Source organism: Stegodyphus dumicola, chromosome 1 (genome assembly GCF_044657685.1).
Source record: "Stegodyphus dumicola isolate Sdum_Otavi_A_Nest chromosome 1, ASM4465768v1".
In the NCBI taxonomy this organism is placed as follows: Eukaryota; Metazoa; Arthropoda; class Arachnida; order Araneae; family Eresidae; genus Stegodyphus; species Stegodyphus dumicola.
The window spans coordinates 97,575,874-97,588,902 of NC_140768.1; the positions used below are offsets into that span (position 1 = coordinate 97,575,874).

Here is a 13,029-nt window from a genome sequence, read left to right on the forward strand (position 1 = left end):
GCTGGGCAAGGATCCTTAGCCTTTCATCCCTTAGGTCGATGAAACGAGTACCAAGTTCGCTTGGGGACTATATACTGGGGTCCTGCGACAAGCTGAAAACTTGTTCAGGACATACGCTTATGCACCATAGGGCCCACGGTCAAGATAGCAGATTTCGGGGCACTGCAGGCATTGGCCCACTAGGGTTGTTATGCCACTGAGTTTAGTTAAGTTTTTTTTTTCAGGTTAAATGTGTTGCAACTCAATTCTTGCTGAGATCCGATGGCTGAGTGATGTCATCTCGAACTATCAACTCTCGCTAGAGATCACGAGAACTCGGGACTGAGAAGTCGCACGCTGCGTCGTGTGAACATTTAAACCTTTTCATTATGTAAATATCCTGTAACCGTTTGCGTCTTCATTAAATATGTCTGTGTTAAGAAAGTTTATCATTTATGGATTATCTCTCTCAAGATTTTGCAGATGCACAATACAGAGGAATTTCAGCCCATCGGCCCTGGCCGAACCCATTGGAACAAGGTAAGCAGTTTTGTTTTACCTTGATTAATTAGTTAGAAGTAAGATAAAGATTATAAAATAATAATATTGTGGCGCCATAGGGTTGAATTTGAACTGAAATTTAATAGATTTTGCTTAAGCAAAAACATGGATTTAGAAAAATTAAAAAAGAAACGATCTGCTATAAGAGCAGTAGTTACGAGGCTAATAAATAAAATAGAAACAGAAATTGCTAATGAGGGGGATAAAAATGTAATTGAAGAAACGGTTGCTCAGTTAATTAGTAAAGAAGAAGAACTAATCTTAGCGGATAATGGTATTGAAACTTTAATTGATGTAGCAAATTTAGAAGATGAAATAATGTCTAGAGAAGAGTATAAAAGTAAAATTATTATTTGGAAATTACGCGCGAAAAGATATTTAGATACTAATCCACATAGCGCTAATTCTACTTCATATGGAAATGTCACTGAATCGCAGAACAAAATTAAACTCCCCAAATTGGCACTGGAAACATTTTCGGGAAAGGACGTGTGCAGTTGGCCCGGTTTTGGGCACGATTTGAGACAGCTGTACACGAAAACGAAAGTCTACATGCCGTGGATAAATTTAACTATTTAAAGTCAATTCTTACTTCCGATGCAGAAACTGCAATACAAGGGTTGAAATTAATAGCAGAGAATTACGAGAAGGCTGTGAAAATATTAAAAGATCGCTTCGGACGCAAAGAACTAATAATAGATACCCATATGAACAATTTATTAACTCTGACTCCGGTTAAAAGGTCTGGCGATGTGACAGCACTTCGAAAATTATATGATCGTTGTGAAGTACAAATTAGAGGATTAGAATCGTGTAATATTTTACCGGATTCGTACAGTACCTTATTATATCCAATATTAATAAAGGTGATTCCGAATGATTTAGCACTAGAATTTAATAGGAAATATGAAGATGATAATCAGACAAAAATTACGAATTTGATCCATTTTCTAAGAAAAGAAATAGAAAGTCGAGAACGTACAGGATTTTTAATTAAGCCAACAGATTCTGAAGTCACTGAAAAGAAATCCCATTTGGAAAATAAGCGGCAGTTTGGAGAACGTTTTCGAGACAGCGAAAGAAATCAGGATTATAATAAGGGTAGAATTCCTTCAGCGGCAGCGTTAAACACATCACTATCTAATAGCTGTTTATTCTGTTCTGAAAATCACATGTCAGAATCATGTCAAAAAACTGTGCCAGAAAAAAGGGAAGCGTTAAGGCGAAGGGGATTTTGTTTCAGGTGCCTCAAAGGATACCATTTAGCGAGGATGTGCAAATCGAAACTAACTTGTAGTATTTGCGATCGGCGACATCATACATTGATACACTCTGATGAAACGAATGCATCAGACAAGAGTCCCGTTCAAAGGGCAGTAGTCTCTTCTGTTTCCGATTGCACAACAGCAAATAACTCATTTCTTCTGACAGCACGAGCTGAAATTATAAACACAGGCAATTGGCACCAGCAAAGCGTTCGCTTGTTGTTTGATTTAGGATCGCAGCGAATATTTATTAGAGGACATGTGTAAGAAATTAAAACTTCCCGTTATTGGAGAAGAAAAAATAAAAATATTCTCTTTCGGCTGCACGACGTCTGAAGCGCGGAATGTTAAAAAAACCAGGCTCATTTTGCGTAATTCGAAGAATCGATATGAAATCAAAATAGAAGCTTTAATTATTCCTGCCATTAATGGATCCCATATTCATTCCCCTAGAAATGAAATAGTTAATCTTATTAAAAAACAGGGCATACAACTTTCCGATGAATGGGGACCAGGGAATAAACCGCCGAAAATTTCTTTGTTGATAGGAGCGGATTTTTATTTAAAGATAGTTATGGGTAAGGTTCAAAGTTCCTTAGTAGCGGTTGAAACAAAATTGGGTTGGACCATTAGTGAAAGCGAAAAAGCTTACGGAATTTCACAAACTAATGTGAATACGATGAAGGTTGTGGTTTATAATAATAAAGATACACAGAACGAATCACTGTCTAGTTTGCTGAAGAATCTCTGGGAGCTCGATTCTATGGGGATAAATTATGATTCGGATAAGGAACTCGAATTAGAAAATAATTTAGTTTTCGATAATTTCAAAAGATCTGTGAAATTTGAAAACAATCGTTATATTGTGCACCTTCCTTGGAATCATAATTCAAATGAGCTAGGAGATAATCTGGAGATTGCTAAAATTAAATTTAAGAGTTTAAGTCGTAGATTTCAGAACAATCAACAGTTCTATGACAGATATCGCGAAGTAATTGATAGGTATTTAAAAGAAGGAATCGCCGAAGAGACTAACATTGAAATTGGACCAAAAACGTATTTTATGCCGCATCAAGCCGTTATAAGAGAAAACAAGGAAACTACAAAACTCCGTGTGGTTTTTGACGCTTCGTCACATGCGGAGAATTGTTTGTCATTAAATGACTGTTTACATTCAGGCCCTAAGATGTGTCCAGACATACTGGAATTGCTCCTTAAGTTCCGTCAAAATCGAATTGCATTTACAGCTGACATCGAACAAGCATTCTTGCAGATTTCTCTTGCTGATGAAGATGGAAACGCAGTCAAGTTTCTATGGAACGATGGTGAATTAAATGGAACCAAAACAAAGGCTCTTCGTATGACAATGGTAATTTTTGGAGCAACATCTAGTCCGTTTCTTCTCAAAGCAACTCTTAATGTACATGTTGACAAATACAAGTTACAGTATCCGAACGTATTTTCCATGCTAACTGAAAATATGTATGTTGACGATTTAATCGCTGGAGCAGATGAAGAATCAGAAGCATTCGAGGAATCGGAACATATTAAACGCATACTGAAAGAAGTTGGATTTAACATGCGGAAGTGGAAAACGAATGAAACAAATTTACAAAGGGTATGGAATGAAGAAGATTTTTCACACGATTCGACTTGTTCTAAAGTATTGGGATACATATGGAATAGGTGAAATGATACATTTTTGATAGAAATTGAAGAGTTGGTACAAGATGCCAAAAGAATAGATAACATACACACTAAAAGGGAAATCTTGAGATTTGTAGGACGTTTCTTTGATCCCCTGGGGTTTTTAAATCCATACACTATTCGAGGTAGGATTTTATTGCAAGATTTATGGGAACAAAAGATAGCATGGGACACTGAAATACCAGAAAATCTCAGAAAGAATTGGCAAAGCTGGTGTGATGAATTAGCTCATATTTCTAGTTTGGAAATACCAAGACATCAGTTTGCAGGTGCTGGGAAAAGGGACATAAAGGATGGTTTACAGTTACACTGTTTCACAGATGCGAGTCAGAAGGCCTATGGGGCTGTTCCGTATTTTCGTTATTCGAAAAATGGAGTCATTCATACAAGTTTCATTACATCAAAATCACGAATAGCACCTTTGAAAAAATTATCACTTCCCAGATTGGAATTGATGGGTGCTTTGATAGGCTCGCGCTTGTCAAATTACATTCAAACGAAACTTCGGGACATTGATTTAATTGTATATATGTGGACCGATTCTAGTATAACGTTACATTGGATTAGAAGTGATGTGAAAAGGTGGAAGCCATTCGTTCAGAACAGAGTGAAGGAAATACAGAAGAATTCAGATGTCTTGAACTGGAGATATACGCCTGGTGAACATAATCCAGCTGATTTACTAACTAGAAGTGAAAATGTCAAACATCTGAAGCAGAATAGCATATGGTGGGAAGGGCCCACGTGGTTGAAAGAAGAAATGGAACACTGGCCAAAACCGAATTTATGTTCCACAAAGAACATTGAAGATTCCAACAAGGAACTAAGAAAAACAAAGGAAGTTTTCGTAAATGCATGCGTTACCGAACCTTCCGAAGATTTATTTAAAACCCAAAATTACAGCAATTTACACAGAATTTAATCGAATTACTGCGTGGTGCTTAAGGTTCATCAACAATATTAAAAATACCTCGAAATTATCAGGATGTTTGCAGGTTACCGAATTGGAAATGGCAGAAACTTATTGGATCAAACGTGTTCAGGAGTGAAATTTTACAAATGAAATACGGGCATTGAAGAACAACGATGAATTAAGTTTAGAATCAAAACTCAGGTCCCTCAATCCATTTGTAGATGAAAGTGGTGTAATTCGTGTTGGTGGACGATTAGAAAATTCAAATTTGGATTACAAACAAGCACATCCAATCGTGTTGCCCGACAAAGATCACTTGACTGATCTAATTATTTTTCACAGTCATCAGGTGGTAGGGCACGGAGGAATAGCAGATACCTTAAATCAGACAAATTTTGGTTGCTGAAGGCTCGTCGAAAAATTAAAAGTGTCCTGTACAATTGCAATGTCTACAAGATATTTCGAACTAAAACTGTCATGCAAGATATGGCACCTCTCCCACCAGACAGATGCCGAGAAACCTTTCCATTTGAGAACTCCGGAATAGATTACGCGGGTCCACTGTACGTCAAAGGTGGAAAAGAATTATCTAAGACATACGTTTTACTGTTTACCTGTGCTGTAACTAGAGCCACGCATTTAGAACTTACGGCTGACCTTTCCACAGAAAAATTTTTGCTTGCATTTAGACGGTTCATCGCGAGAAGAGGTTTGTGCCGAATAGTGTATACCGATAACGCCAAAACCTTTAAAAGAGTGAAAAAAGAATTAGAGCTATTGAACGAGGTGATGAAAAGGAATAAAGTTCAACACGAGTTCTCTAAGCAAGGAATCAAATGGGAATTTATAGTTGAGAGGGCGGCATGGTGGGGAGGCTTTTGGGAGCGTATGGTTCAGTCTCTTAAAGCACTTTTGAAGAGAATCTTACATAAATCATCCTTAACATTTAGGGAATTAGAGACAGTCATAACAGAAGTGGAAGCTATATTGAACTCCAGATCTTTGACATTTACGTACTCAGATCTAGGAGAGCCAGAATCTTTGACCCCTGGTCACTTCTTAATAGGAAGGCGATTACTATCATTGCCACAAGGAAGCTCTGAATTAATTTCAACAGAGGAGAGTCTTACACGTCGATTTAGACATCAACAGATACTGGTAGAAAGAATCTGGCGAAAATGGAGGCAGGATTATTTGATGAATTTAAAATCTGCTCATCATTCCAAACTGGTGAAAACAGGAACCTGTTTGAAGAAAGGAACTATTGTATTAGTGCATGAAGATAAAATTCCACGGCTGATGTGGAGGATGGGCATCATAATGGAAGTCTTTCCTGGGAGAGATGGCAAGGTGAGAGCCTGTGCTGTCCGCTTGCCCAATGGACATACGATTAAAAGAGTGCAATTACTATATCCGGTGGAGCTGGAATGTAATAAGGACAATTACGGCAATTGTCCTTCCGGACGGGAGGATGTTGCAACTCAATTCTTGCTGAGATCCGATGGCTGAGTGACGTCATCTCGAACTATCAACTCTCGCTAGAGATCACGAGAACTCGGGACTGAGAAGTCGCACGCTGCGTCGTGTGAACATTTAAACCTTTTCATTATGTAAATATCCTGTAACCGTTTGCGTCTTCATTAAATATGTTTGTGTTAAGAAAGTTTATCATTTATGGATTATCCCTCTCAAGATTTTGCAGATGCACAACACAGAGGAATTTCAGCCCATTGGCCCTGGCCAAACCCATTGGAACAAGGTAAGCAGTTTTGTTTTACCTTGATTAATTAGTTAGAAGTAAGATAAAGAATATAAAATAATAATAAAATGTAATAAACAATTGACTCACAAGCATGTAAACACATAGATCAAAGAAAACTGAGTGATCTCACGAGGGGATTCCCTTAGTCGAGCCAGATCGGGAAATGACGTCACACATACCAACAGTCTGGCTCATTGCTTGTTACTCGAATCAATGCTCGTATTTAGAGACTAAATTTTTGCTCGTACTTTCCTCATATCTCGTGTATAGAGATGCTCGGATCTCATGATTACGCTATATTTGACAAAAAGCACAGTGGAAATAATAAAAATAACCAAACAAAAATTTATAGAAATGCTTAACCAGGTTAAATGGGTTGTCATGGGTAACAAAATCTCTCGCAGAATTGCACAGTTACAATACCATGCAAAAAATTGCCAAAATTGGCAGGTGGCTTGTCTAGCACATTTGTACCATGACTTCCCACAGAAATGCGCACCTGTACACCTTTTGGTCTGATGTAATCATATAATGGAAGATGAAAATAGCTTAGCGAAAATATGAACTAATAATGATTTGCGGTTTTCAAACTTTATTTTGTAACTCCCAAAAGCCCATAAACGTTTTGCGAAAATATGAACTAATAATGATTTGCGATTTTCAAACCTTATTTTCTCTTACCGTACTGTTCGAAAAGTAAACAGAAAATTTCCCTTTTCCTCCTTCAGAAAAATTCCCTGTGTGGGTTGCAACAATTATCAGGGTTGTCATATTTTGGCGCCAGTACGCTTTCTTCCTATGTGAACAAATCCAAAATTTCGCCAAGTGCCGGTTATGGAAACATCCCCGAAAATAGTCTCTTATATAGAACCGTATTTGTTAACAGAATCAGATTTGAATGCATTTTCCCTAGGGTTTTCATCCACAGAGAACCCGTTGGGGCCGTTGGATTTTTACTCGCCAAGCTTGCGGTTCATCGACGATGAGCCGAGCCGTAAACGTGATTTTTAGTGCATGTAAATTCAAGTTAGCAGATAAAACAATATATTAAGCATATGGTAGTAATAATTCAGGTTTAATACTAGTATCCGGTGCACATGGGATTTGGCTACTTTTGGCGACTTCTATAATGAGCAGTAAAAACAGGACATATACGATGAGTAGTAAATGGGTCATTCAATGAATATATATAGTTATACATAGTATATACTATGTATATAGTGTATAGTATATACGTAGACATTCTTTAGGTCATTTTTGGTGTTGGCGATAATTTTCAAAAAAGCGCCAAGGCTGCACCATATACTAGGATTTTACCAAAATTCACAGATAATAAGCATGTAGATGTAAAACTAAACGGATAAACGTGATATACAATAATAAATTTGTATTAAATTCAAGTTAGCACAGAAAAGAATATATTATTAAACAAAAGACAATATATAAGCATTTATAACGGAAATAAAAATTCATTAAAAAATATAAATTAGTATTAATGTACTGAAATTAACCGATTAAACGTGATATACGAAAAAAATTTGACTTAAATTCCAGTTAACACAGAAAACAATATATTCCTTACACCAGCAGTGGTTTGCTAATTTTGATGACCATGGTGATGCATCAAACTATTCTGTCATCTTAGATAATAATATTTTTTTATTTCAATTTAATCATCTATCTATGTCCCGCCTGCCATCCGCTGAAAGGTTATTGTCAGAAAAGCATTAACAATATATTATCTTGTTTAAATTTTACGCCATAAAAATTGATTTATTCTCAGAATTTTAGATGACAATAACCAATAATAAAAATAAAAGCATTACTTAATTATTTAAAATGCACATTTTTGCGGTCTACGAAAACAAATTATTTTAGACGTTGGAAACCTCATGGTTCTTAGAGTTGTTAATAATTAAGAACACAACTGAACAGCTATGTTACAAATTAGCATTCACCCCTCCTTTCATCCCGAACCGAGAACCGCCATCTATCTATGAAAATATTTCTATCTATTCGTTGTTAAAAAATTCAGAAAAAATAATAATAAATAAAAGAAGACACAAATGCGAACAATGACAGTGATAATTCAACAAAATAAACCCAAGAGGAATGGTTGCATACTTCGAACAAGCGAATAGGATATATCCGATGGGTTACCAGGTTTAAACTATTATCGCCAAAGTTGGCGATGTTTACATTTACCGGGTTCTCTGTGGAAGTGCTTCCTTTTCCAGTATGATTATATAGTCCATGTATCACGATCACAGAGTGTTTGATTTTTCTCACTTTGTTTTCGGACGTCACTTTTTCGTTGTTTTTTCTTATGCTTTCATTCATCTTTGCTCGAGGTCTTCTACGAAGCTCCAAATTTTTAATTTTACAAATTAAGCGGAAGCACTTCCGCAGAGAACCCGGTAAATGTAAACATCACCAACATTTGCGATAATAGTTCAAACCTGGTAACCCAGCGGATTTATGGTATTCGCTTGTTCGAAGTTTGCAACCATTCCTCTTGCGTTCATTTTGTTGAATTATCACTGTCATTGTTCGCATTTGCAGATTTACACTAATCTTCTCTTATTTATTATTATTTTTTCTGAATTTTTTAACAACGAATAGATAGAAATATTTTCGTAGATAGATGCCGGTTTTCGGTTCGGGATGAAAGGAAGAAAATACGGCGGGAGGAATGAATGCTAATTTGTAACACGGCTGTTCACGTTGTGTTCTTAATTATTAACAGCTCTAAGAACGAGCAATTTAAATAACTAAGTAATGCTTTTATTTTTATTATTGGTTATTGTCATCTGAAATTATGAGAATAAATCAATTTTTCTGGCATAAAATTTAAACAAGATAATATATTGTAATTGCTTTTCTAACTATAATCTTTCAGAGGATGGCAGGTGTGACATAAATAGATGATTAAATTGAAATAAAAAAGATTATTGATTATCTAAGATGACAGAATAGTTTGATGCATCACCATGGTCATCAAAATTAGCAAACCACTGCTGGTGTGGAAATTAAGACAAATTTTTTTCGTTTATCACGTTTAACCGGTTAATTTCAGTATATTAATACTATTTTATATTTTTTAAAAGAATTTTTATTTCCATTATAAATGCTTATATATTGTCTTATGCTTAATAATATATTCCTTTCTGTGCTAACTTGAATTGAATACAAATTTATTTTCGTATATCACGTTTAACCGTTTAGTTTTACATCTACATGCATATTACCTGTGAATTTTTACTACCATATGCTTAATATATTGTTTTATCTGCTAACTTGAATTTACATGCACTAAAAATCAATTATGTATTTAAACTCTTACTCATTTAATTATTTAGCACATTCAGTTATATTGGTTGATCTTTACAATATGGTAACTGGTAGTTTGGCGACATTTTGGAGACGATAAAGGTTACTACCTGGGACTTTGGTAATAATGTGAGCAGTACTCAGTTCCGATTACGCATTATTTTGCGTGAGGGAAATGAGAGATCATGGGATATGTCATGTGATATTAATGGACGAATTACGGTTCTTTAATCGGAAAAGGGGGAAATCGGGAAAAAATGTGGAAATTTTGTATTTAGCTTTATTCTGTGTTGTGTGAAACAGTGTTGTTTAATTTTTGGATCCCATGGCCCTAACTAAAGTGAATTCGAAATGGGTATTTAGGCGTGATAAAGAGAAGTTTGCTTTTTATTTAGCGGAGGAAGTATGGAGGAAAAATTCGCAGAAAAAATCTTTCAATAATTTTATTGAATGAATTACAAAAGTGTATCCGCCACGTAATCAAGATTCTGAAGAAGATTAGGTAAGTTAGTATTTTTAATTATTTGAAGATATTATTTTTATGCATTGTTCTAAATGTAAGGTGGAAAGGAATTTGGTATTATTGGGAAAATTGTTATTAGCAATGATTTAGTTTAAAGTAATTAGGATTGTACGGTAATTTTTATTAATTTAATGTATGTGCTCATTTATATTTTAAGTAGTGCTTTTGAATTTAATTATATTTTAATGAAATGATAGTTATTTTGTGAATTTTATGTTTGTAGGAATTTGGTATACGTTTCAGTTGAAGTAAACGTGCATGGAAATAATTTAAATATCTGACACTAAGTATTTGTAATGGTTGCAGTATGAATTCGTTGGTGACGTTTATAATATAACAGATGATTTAGAGGTAAAAGTTTTTGGATATTTTATTTATTTTATATGTGGAAATGTTCATATTTGGAAAGGGTAAATACTTTTTCGCGATCAGGTAATTTCATATATGTTCTTTTTACCATGTTTAAAGATTGAGAAAATTGTCATGTATTTTCGTGAAATTTTTCTAATTTATGAGAAAAAAGCAGTGTACATGGATATAGTGAAGAGTGTGCGCAATGCCATTTTTGTGCAATTCTGGGATGTTTTTTTAAGTAAAAATAAGTCGACGTGTACATGGTTTAGTGATATTTTAATTAAATGATAGTTATTTTGTGAATTTTATGTTTGTAGGAATTTGGTACACGTTTAAGTTGAAGTAAACGTGCATGGAAATAATTTAAATATTCGATACTAAGTATTTGTAATGCTTGCGGTATGAATTCGTTGGTGACGTGTATAATGTAATAGATGATTTAGAGGTAAAAGTTTTTGGATATTTTATTTATTTTATATGTGGAAATGTTCGTATTTGTAAAAGGTAAATGCTTTTTCGCGATCAGGTAATTTCATATATGTTCTTTTTACCGGGTTTAAAGATTGAGAAAATTGTCATGTATTTTCGTGAAATTTTTCTAATTTATGAGAAAAAAGCAGTGTACATGGATATAGTGAAGAGTGTGCGCAATGCCATTTTTGTGCAATTCTGGGATGTTTTTTTAAGTAAAAATAAGTCGGCGTGTACATGGTTTATGTGTATGTGTTATTTTGAAAAATGCGTAAGGAGTATGGTATTGTGCACTTTTTCCCAATTTTGCAGTGAATATTTGTCATGATTAAGCAGTTTTGTTTGATAAAATTTCTAGCATAAGTGTAATTCGGCTAGTAGATTGTTGGAAGAAGTGTTCAGTAGATAAAAAGAAAAGAAACATGTCTTTACTTCGTGAAGACAAAATGGCGGCGCGGAAAAAAAAAATAGAGGGTTGCTGTAGGAGAGTTGGTTGCCAAATTTTCGCCAAAAAATCGCCAAGTCACCATAATGCGTTATATTTCTCATAATTGGAAACTTTTATCATGTTATTCGATGAGGGTAGGGCTATTGCGCCCAGGCACCCTGGTGGTTAAGCACCGCAGTTCTGTATTACTGTAATACACTAAATATCACGTTTACAAAATATCACGTTTACGGCTCGGCTCATCGTCGATGAAACCACGAGCTTGGCGAGTAAGAATGCAACGGCGCCAACGGGTTCTCTGCGGATGAAAACCCAATTAAGCTCTGATGCAATATAATAAATAAATTAATTATGCCTAGGAACAGGGCTGGAGCTAGACTTTTTGCCGCTAGGTACAAACTTCGCTAATCGAAAATTCAGCCGCCCGTTTCCTTTCTAAATTAAAAAAAAATCTGCCGACCCTAAATTCCGAAACCTGATGCGGTCGCACCGGATGCACATGTTCTAGCGCTGGCCCTGCCTGGGAATAAGAATTCAAATAATATAAGCGCAGAAACCGAATGCGAAACATATATGACCACGTCTAGCAGTAAACGTTATTCAGTATCGTGAAACATCGCTTGTGACATAAATTTTCAACAGATATCTCATAAATTTTGCTTAGTGTCACTATTCTGAACATTCCTTTATATAATAATGAAAAAATAAACAAGATATACTACTCACGTAGCAAAGCACTCACTTGAAGTCCACAACAGAACGATTATATTATTTATTTACTTACAGCATGTTGCCAGGTGTACTCGAAACAAATATCGAATTTCAAAATTCTTACTCTGGAAGAAAGATGAGGCTGCTTCATATTGTCGAGGAATCAAAATGCTCTATTTCGTTCCTTTTTCAGACAGTTAACCATCAATGCTTTATCATGTTCCAAATAATACCTCGCAAAAAAAAAAAAAAAAAAAAAAATCCTTCTACACAAAAAATTAAAAATTCTCATGTTAATTTTATAAAAGTTGATCATTGCAGAAAACTAAACGCTATCCACATTGATGAATTTCTGTCAAAATTCAAAAAGATTTAATATCTTAAATATTCACAGTGTTTGTATACTCATTATACTCATATATTATTCATATTATATATTATTTTTAAGAGTGAGTGAAAAAATAATTTTATATTTTCTTTTATTCTTTGTACATTATGGATATTGTTTTGAAAGATAGAAAGCAACTTATAAGGTTGTTTACTCGAGCATGTAATCCTTTTGATGAGGAAAAAATCTAATTAAATCGTGTTGATAAAATTAATAAATTAAAGCTAATTGAAGAGAAAGCTTTATTAATGATAGCATGTAAAGAGAAATATAAACATTTGTTGTATTCTGAAAATACTTCCGATACCGAAATCCGCGATTCAATTCACCTATAGATGGCGCTTTCACACATTAGTATGGCGGATAAAACTCGGTATTTTGATTTGTGATCTGACTTCGTACGTTCAAAAATGGAGTTACTTAGCTCTTCCGAAATGTTTGATTTTGTTCAAGGAGGCGTAAATTCTCGCTGTATTACTGAAGCAGAGAGCATTTTAAAAAGCTGATCATTTGGTAATGCACGGAATTTTACTTGAAATCCAATGTACAAGTTTTGGCTTTCTATTTAAGGATAAGTTCTATAGCGTCCTGATCGCATGAAATCGAAGGACATTTCA

The 13,029-nt window shown here is 34.8% G+C and overlaps 1 protein-coding gene across 6 annotated transcripts in view; it reads right to left on the reverse strand.

Moving 5' to 3' along the window:
- Window positions 1-13,029, reverse strand: part of Polr3C (RNA polymerase III subunit C) — a 175,306-nt gene that overhangs the window by 111,851 nt on the left and 50,426 nt on the right. The window contains exon 1 of one of the 6 annotated variants that reach the window (XM_085817904.1): window positions 12,040-12,177. The exons of 4 other annotated variants lie outside the window; for them this stretch is intronic. The gene's annotated coding sequence lies outside the window, so the exon portion shown is untranslated. Of the gene's footprint in view, window positions 1-12,039; window positions 12,178-13,029 lie in introns of those variants that run through there. One more of the 6 variants, XM_085817911.1, reaches the window with a different exon arrangement.